The 9,167-nt window shown below is 48.8% G+C and overlaps 1 non-coding gene across 1 annotated transcript; it reads right to left on the reverse strand.

Annotated features, from left to right (window-relative positions):
- Positions 1-5,182: 5,182 nt before the first annotated feature.
- Trnaa-cgc lies at positions 5,183-5,254 on the reverse strand. The gene has a single exon. It is a non-coding gene; the product is annotated as a tRNA-Ala (tRNA).
- Between the last annotated feature and the right edge of the window lie 3,913 nt (positions 5,255-9,167).

Here is a 9,167-nt window from a genome sequence, read left to right on the forward strand (position 1 = left end):
CCTTGTGATCATGTGAGCGAGGTTTTACGTGCATATGGACGTGTCCTTTCTATTCACGAAGAAAAGTGGGGAAATGATTATCCGTTGCCTGTACTGAACGGCGTGAGGCAGGTTCGAAAAAATTTGCTGAAGCACATCCCGTCCTTCATCAGTGTATCCGGGTATCGTGCTTTAGTTATTTATGATGGACAGCCGCGAACTTGTTCTATATGTAACTCGACGGAGCACATTCGCGCCGAGTGTTCGCGGCGTCGAATCGCGCAGTTACCACCCGGAGATAGCGACACGCGATCACCTGGAGTTGTAAATATACCGCTCTCGTATGCGGCTGCGGCTGTCACCGCTCCACCGTCCCGTCCCGTTGCGATAAGTGTCATCCAAGCGACGGGTACCGACAATGTCTCTCAAGCAGTTCCCCTTCACGATTCCACGGTCTCTGACCAGGGCGACCCTGCTTTACCCCGGCTACAAAACGAAGTGCCAGTTAACCCAGAGGTTTCGACTGATACTCCCCAGCGTCGAACTGATGCGACGGTGCTCCAGGAGTTGGAATACTCAGCCACTGTCGGAGTTACTCTGCCTCACTCCCCACCGGATGACGGGCAAGATATGGTCTCTTCCCCGCCTAGATCGCGAAAAAACAAGAAGAGGCGGATTGCCCATCCGGCGGTGGCGCACGAGGTCCGAAAAACCAGGGAAAAGTTGCGTCAGATTACGAAGATGGACGATGACCAAAGCAATGATGGACCAGAGGAAAATAAGGATATTTCAGATAGTTCAACGTATGGTCCAGATAGGGAAGATGGTAGAAACCCTGTAACACACAGGTCTAGAGGAGGGATAGAGTGTAAAGAAGGCTTGGCGGCTCCCAATGATGGTCCACCCAGACGGCCATCTCGTGAATGTAGCACGGATCGGTCTTCCCCTAGGTTGGACTGGGCGACGGACAAGGAAGATGACTGTGCACCACGAGCAACGACGGCAGTTGACACGCTGCCGATGATCATTGATAGCATACCAGTTGACGAAAGTCTCCTTGCAGGGCACCCTGGATCGCTGCGCTAAAATGAAATGCCTCATTTGTCCACAGATAATAACAGGACGATTTTGTTGAACGTTACACTGGTTTTTATGTTGGTGTGTCCATTTGTTTTATCTTCCTAAATGGAACGACATTTACAGAGAATGTCACAGACTTACAATATAATGACTTTGAATATTAACAGGATTAGGAGTCCACCAAAATTGGCGGCTTTGAAAGATTTCTTGTATAATTCGGATACCGATATTGCTCTCTTGCAGGAGGTAATGGTCAGTGAATTTAATTTCCCGGGGTTTACCGAAATTTTAAATGTTGCTTTCGAGAATGAATGTGGAACGGCTATTTTGGTGAAACATGGTATACCGGCGGAGCCTTTGTGTCTTCTAGAATCCGGTCGCGGAATATCTTGTAAAATCTTTAATACGACGGTTGTTAATGTCTATGCCCCCTCTGGTAGCAGCTCCCGAGCGGCCAGGACAACTTTTTTCACCGGTGAAATGGTTCACTTATTAAACGACAATTCAGAAAATATCATTATAGCTGGCGACTGGAACTGTGTACTGAAGTCAAAAGATCAAAAACCGAACTTTAACTTCTCTCAAGCACTGAAAGATTGTGTCACAACCTTACGTCTTACAGACGCATGGGAATTATTTCACCCCACAGCTGTGAAGTTTACATATATGACGAACTTGGCGGCCAGTAGAATTGACAGAATTTATATATCCGATAGTTTAATGCAGTGTGCATCTTCAATAGACACGATTCCCACCAGTTTTTCTGATCACTGTGGAGTTCGTTGTAGCATACATCTTGCCCGGCAAACGACCTATTGCGGACGCGGTCTTTGGAAATTGAATGTCAGTCTTCTTCACGAAACAGATTTAAATGAATCCATCCAAGTGACCTGGAATATGTGCCTCAGAGCGCGCCCCAGATACGTTTCCACCATTGAGTGGTGGACCAACTACGCTAAAAGGAAGCTGAGGATGACTTTGATCGACTATGGAAAGGCAAGGGCTCAACTTCGGAAAGACACTATCGAATTTTATTATACCTGTTTGCGAGAACTGTATGATCGTCCCGTTTTGTCTGCTGACCATTTCATGCAAATAAAGAAAATTAAGGCGATTTTAACCAACTGAAACGACGACAACTTGATGGTTTGAAGGTAAAGTCAAGATCACATTCCACTGTCGAAGATGAAACTGCCTCTTTGTATCATCTCCTCCGGCATGCAAAGAATAGAAGGAATAGTTTTATCAACACCCTGCGCGATGTGAATAACGATGTGCTCCATGAACAACGTGACATCATTAACGAAATCCATCGCTTTTTTACGAGTTTATATACTGCCCCTGACGTCAATGAACAGTCTGTGGCGACGTTACTTCACGGCACAGACTCGATAGTTACTGAGGACGAGAATAGGGCGATATTGGACATATTTACTAGTGATGATGTTTTGGATATCGCAAAACTTCTCCGGTAAACAAGACGCCTGGGCCGGATAGTTTACCAGTCGAATTTTACTACAGGTTTTGGAATGTTCTCGGCGATGTGTTCACCGCCATCATCAATGAAGTCATCAACGGTATCTCCATACCCTCGGAGTTTAAAGAGGGTGTCTTTGTGATGGTACCCAAGGGGCGAGGAATGAAGGATGTCCGTCGTCTGCGACCTATATGTTTATTAAAAGGAGACTACAAAATTGTTGCCCGTGCACTGAAATTGCGACTGACTCCAGTCCTACAACGTGTCATTGCGCAGGACCAAACGGTCCTTCCGCATAGAAGTATCCTCAAAACGGTCAGTGAATATCGTGATGTGATTTCCATTTTTTCGGCAGCTCAACTTCAAGGTGCTCTATGCTTTATTGATTTTGCAAATGCTTTTGACCGGATTGATCATCGTTATCTTTTTAAAACAATGTCGGCCCTGGGTTTTGGGGGACGGTGCTTGAAGTCTTTGCAAAGTATGATTACTGGGATGACGGAAAAAGTACTTGTCAATGGTCAATGCACGAGAGCCATAAATATTTGTCGTGGCTTCCCGCAAGGAAGCCCACTCTCCATGCTGCTCTATGTCATAGCTCTGGAACCTCTTGTCCGACATTTAAACGTTCTCTTGGAAGGGATCACGATTATGTCGGTAAAGAAAGTAACCAATGTGTATGCAGATGATTTAGGGGTCATAGTTCGGAGTGACGACGATGTTCAAGCTCTTAAGACCGCCTTACACATTTATTGTGGTGCTACTGGTGCTGCTGTGAATAACACGAAAAGCTCTATGCTCAGCCTAAATGGTTATGCGAACGCAGACTTAGATTGGATCACTTCCACGAACCAACATAAGTCTCTCGGTGTCACATTTTCTAGCTGCCCGCTCAAGATGGCTTCCGTTAACTGGAAGAACATGCTTACCAACATCAGAGGCTCATTAACAGAGCATCGAAATAGGGACCTCAATTTAATGCAAAGGGTACAACTGATTAACTGTGTGATCCTGTCAAAAGCGATTTACCTGGGGCAATGTCTACCTATTCCCTTGGGCATCGCCAAAAATATTACGAGGGCAGTTTGTCAGCTGTTATGGAGAGGCTGTATTTTTAAAGTGGCAGCTCGTACAGTGACCTTACCTCCGGTCGCCGGTGGCCTCGGACTCACAGATATTCGTCAAAAGACAGTGACTTTATTTATCAAGCGTACTCGAGAACATCTCCGTAAGTACCCCGACAGTATTACGACGCAACTGTTTCATCTGACTGAACCTCAGAGTTTAGATGCTCCTGTCAATGTGGCTCCGATTCATTTTAAGCTGCACCACGTCAGACTTTACTTCACTGAGATCAGTTACAAAGAGAGTATACATCTGACACCCAGCCGTAGCGCCACGTCGTCTGCTACTTCTATTCCATGGCGCTGTTCAGTCAGGAATCGAATCGAGAAAAAATATCCATCCAAAAATTGGAATACTGTTTGGAAGAATATTCATAATAAAGTCTTAAGCATGTCAGTACGGTCGACATGGTATCAAGTGGTTAACGATATCATCGCCAACAATGAGAGGCTCCATGCTATAGGACTTCATGATACTCCCTTGTGTCGCCGTTGTGGATATGTGGATACGACAGTTCACGGGTTTACTTGTCAAGGATACAATACCATATGGAACCACATTAAGCAGCAGGTCGCATTCCTCAGGCGCAATGATGGTAGAGTCATCACCACCACCGAACTCTCGGCCCCGGACATGATGTATTTTCCGCGTCAGAAAAATAATACCATACTGTGGCTATACGGCAATTTTGTTCACTTTGCCATCCACAAAACGACCACAGACACCATTGAGGACTACAACTGCTACATCACGGAGGAATATTACAAGCTACGCGCCCAACGGAACCACACCAAGCATTTTGGAAATATGCTACACATACTCTTTCAAAAGGAAGGTATTGGATGATGTGTTGAATGATATACTGTGACTATAATCTGAGATCAGTGTCATGTATTGTGTGTGTCCTTAAGAAGTCTACGTTTCTCAGTTTTCCACTTAATTTTTCTTTCTTTATCCACATTTTTCAACAGATCAAGTTCCCTCATTATGAAAAACCATCCAACATCACAGAATAATTTCATTTGGTTGGAGAAATTTACTTTTCTCACCACGTTTGGTATGGATTCCCTTACGTGAGGAGGAGCATTTAATTTGATTTTAGCAATGAAGCTCGCCGAAGAAGGCGCATGAAGGAGAGCGAATGGAAGGGCTAGAAGGGGAGATGGGAGGCCCTAAATAAAAAAAAAAGTCGTAGAGCATTCGACTGCAGATCGAGGGGTCCCCGGTTCAATCCCGGGTGCCCCCTTCATTTTTCAGTATCTCGAAAAAACAAATGACGATTGTCGCGGTGAGTTGCAAATACATGTTTGAGATGCACCCTGCACGCCATACCGAAGGCTTTGGAGCAACATTTCAATGGGGGGGATCGCAGCCCAGGGTCTTGCAGGTCATCGTCCTCCCGCCATGAGGTCGAACTGTACGAAATCCACTTGCTTGGGGGAAGAATCTTGTACACTGAATTTTATAGAATATGGTGATAGGCAAAAGTTTTCATGTACTGCTGCACGGAGAAACAAAAATTGGAGGAGCTGGGATTTGAACTCAGGACTTTCTGCATGCGAAGCAGACACTCTACCACTGAGTTACACCCCCGCCAGAGCAAGTACATCTGGGACGAGTGTCTCGTGGATCGTACTGTCATTATTTCTTAGGTTTGAACGGTACAGTAAGTGTTCGAGGAACCTATTCATGAGAAGACCTAAGCAGCGTCGACACAGTGCCGCAACGGTAGCGCGTCTGACTCCAGATCAGAAGGTTGCGTGTTCAAATCACGTCGGGGTCACAATGAAATTTTCGTTCACGAAAGCCGTAGGCGAGTATGTCAGTTTAATCAGATACCAAACGATTACAGAGAACGGACGAACAGAACTTGCTTGAAAAAAGCTACTAGTGCAATTTTCGCATTCTGACATTAAGGTGAAGGCGCCGACTCGCACTTTCTCCAGGCGCGAAGTGTCTAGTATTTTTGATATTTATATCGTTTAACGCTGATATATAACTGAGAGATAATGATTACGCAATATTTTGCTCGATTAGACGTCTTTAGCCAGGCAGAGTATACTATTTTTCCTTAACTTATGGGAACAGAAAGATCGTGAAAGGGGGTATAGCTCAGTCGACAGTCGGGCTTGAGAAGCCGTGCGGCGTGGACGTGCTGTTTACGTCCTCGCCGCGTCCAGCAGCTTAGCGGAGGAGGCGAGTGTTCTGCTAGCGGCGCAGCGTTCATCGTACACAGACAACGTTGACATGGCTCATTCTTTACGAAAGTCGACAGTAAAGTTCACGTTCGAGAACCGCTATGCCCGACCAAAGGCGCTTGAAGTTGAACGTTTTTTGAGAGAGGTAGTGAAATTAGATCCAAACGAACTATTTGGTATTCATCTTTCGATAGTGGCAAGTGTTGTCGATGTGAAACTTATCAATGACGATTGCTGTGACCGACTGATTCGGACTTCGGGAGGCTCTTATAAGTTCCTTCACTCCGATGGCAATGTAGGGACAGTCCTTGTGGAACCAGCGGGCATTGGAATCAAAACGGTACGTGTCTTTGAATTACCATTTGAGGTGACTGCCCACCAAGTAACTTCGGCCCTGCAACACTATGGGACGGTCCTCGCCCATACAGAGGAGAAGTGGTTGAGCTTTGAGAAGTACCCTGTTCTTAATGGTGTCCGTCAAGTGAGAATCGACCTTCAGAAACATATCCCCTCCTACGTATACATTTGTGGCTGCAGAGCGATCGTCATGTATGATGGACAGCCTCGTACATGCTCTGGTTGTGGAAAAGAAGGTCACGTACGATCGGAGTGTCTACAACGACGAATTGCACAATTGCCTGTGGGCGAGAACCTCGATCCGCAGCGGTCACAAGCTATGCCACTTACGTATGTCGCGGCTGCGCGAGGAGCTGCGGTGCCATTCCCCGCTGTTACCGATCCTCCCGCGGCATCACAAGAGCCGGCCATGCTGCAGGATGCCCCGATGGTAGACCAATCTGTGCGGCCGGCTTCAGACGCCCCCAGTCCGGATGTTTCCGCGCATGTGGAACCTCCGCGGACGGAAGTGATGGACGTGGTCTCTGACGTGACGCCCGACGCGGGAGCGGACTCCGAAACACCTAGTGTGGGACAATCTCAACCTTCAGACGCGGAGGGAGCCCATACTTCTCGTCACCAACAAAAGAAGCGCAAGAAACAACGTATCGCGCCCCCAGATGCCGGCGAAGCAGCTCGCCCATATCGTGAAAAAGCCACACGGATTGCACAAACGCAGCGCGGCACTCCGGCGACGAGTTCTGTAACAGACCAGGCCCCTACGCAGCGAGAGGCCAGCCCCCCTGGTCACTGTGGCGTTGACGCCTGCAGTGCGACCCCCATGGATGTGAGTACGACGCGACCCCTTGAACCATGTGATGAGCCAGATCGAACCCTTCCGAACTTGCTCCGCCCCGCCCCTGTGCATAATGAAGTCAATTGGGCTGATGATGTTGAGTTTGACGCTCAGGATTCCGGATCGACGGACAAACCACTGGCCGTGGACGACACCCATGGTACCATGGGTAACGCATCACGACCAGGATCAAGTGAGCCTTTCGACGGCTCTGAGAAAGGACAGCGACCCTAAAAGCAGAAGGTGTCGCGGAGTTGTGTCCAATGAACCCTCAACAGGCGTATCGCATAGCGACAATAAACATAAATGAAATCAGCAGTGCTCGTAAACTGCAGCTTCTCAGTGACATGTTACGAGCGGCGGAAGTCGATATCGCCCTGTTACAAGAGGTCAGGGAGTCGGATCTCCAGTCCTTGCGCACATATACCGCTCACGTCCATCCTGGTACCGCACACGAATTGGTTGGTTGGTTGGTTGGTTTGGGGGGGATTGGTTGGTTGGTTTGGAGGGATTAAAGGGACCAGACTGCAATGGTCATCGGTCCCTTTTTCCAAAGACAAAGAACACCCACAGAGAATAAAAACAAGGAACAGAAGAGATCACAGACGATACAGAACAAGAGAAACGGAGACAAGGACAAGACAAACGAACTAAAACCACACAGAGTGTGACGGTGGTTGGCCGACCATAGAAATAAATAAGGAAAAGCCAACCACTTAGAAACACATTAAAAAACCAGTGGAAAATCATAGGCCAAAGGCCAGAGTCAACACAAAACAATAAAATAAAACAGAAACACTCAGAGTAAATGATAAAATCCCCCTGTCCGAATAAAACGCAAAACTAAGTCAGCCATAGAGGAGTCGTCTGTTAAAAGGGCAGGGAGCGTAGCAGGCAGCGCAAATGTCTGCCTGACCACTGCTAAAAGGGGGCAGGCCAGCAAAATGTGGGCCACTGTCAAAGCTGCCCCACAGCGACATAGAGGAGGGTCCTCCCGGCGCAGTAAATAACTGTGTGTCAGCCGGGAGTGGCCAATGCGGAGCCGGCAAAGAACTACTGAGTCCCTGCGAGTGGCTCGCAGGGATGACCGCCACACAGCCATCGTCTCCTTGACAGCACGGAGTTTATTGCGCATTGGCAGTTCGCGCCATTCATCGTCCCATAGCGTCAAGATTTTGCGGCGGAAGACTGCCCGCAAATCAGTCTCTGGGAGGCCAACGTCCAGAGATGGCTTACTGGTGGCCTCTTTCGCCAGGCGGTCAACATGTTCGTTACCCGGGATACCGACATGACCGGGGGTCCACACAAAGACCACAGAGCGGCCGCAACAGGCGAGAGTATGCAGAGACTCGTGGATAGCCATCACCAAACGAGAACGAGGGAAACACTGGTCGAGAGCTCGTAAACCGCTCAGGGAATCGCTACAGATAACGAACGACTCACCTGAGCAGGAGCGGATATACTCTAGGGCTCGAAAGATGGCGACCAGCTCAGCAGTGTAAACGCTGCAGCCAGCCGGCAAGGAACGTTGTTCGGAATGGTCCCCTAGAGTGAGCGCATAACCGACTCGACCAGCAACCATCGAGCCGTCGGTGTAAACAATGCCAGAGCCCTGATACGTGGCCAGGATGGAATAAAAGCGGCGGCGGAAGGCCTCTGGAGGGACCGAGTCCTTCGAGCCCTGTGCCAAGTCGAGCCGAAGGCAAGGGGGAGGAACACACCACGGGGGTGTACGCAGAGGCGTCTGGAAAGGAGGCGGAATAGGGAAAAACCCAAGCCCGCAGAGAAGCTCCTTGACGCGTATGGCGATCGGACAACCCGACCGGGGCCGACGTTCCGGCAGATGGACGACTGACGGCCGGAACAGGAGACGATAGTTAGGATGCCCGGGCGAGCTTGGAACATGGGCAGCATAAGCGGCTAGCAAACGTTGGCGTCGGAACCGCAGTGGAGGGACACCTGCCTCCACGAGTAAGCTGTCCACAGGGCTGGTGCGGAAAGCACCAGTGGCAAGGCGTATCCCGCTGTGGAGAATTGGGTCCAGCACCCGCAACGCAGACGGGGATGCTGAGCCATATGCCAGGCACCCATAATCCAGACGGGACCGGATTAACGC

Source organism: Schistocerca piceifrons, chromosome 3, assembly GCF_021461385.2.
Source record: "Schistocerca piceifrons isolate TAMUIC-IGC-003096 chromosome 3, iqSchPice1.1, whole genome shotgun sequence".
Classification (NCBI taxonomy): Eukaryota; Metazoa; Arthropoda; class Insecta; order Orthoptera; family Acrididae; genus Schistocerca; species Schistocerca piceifrons.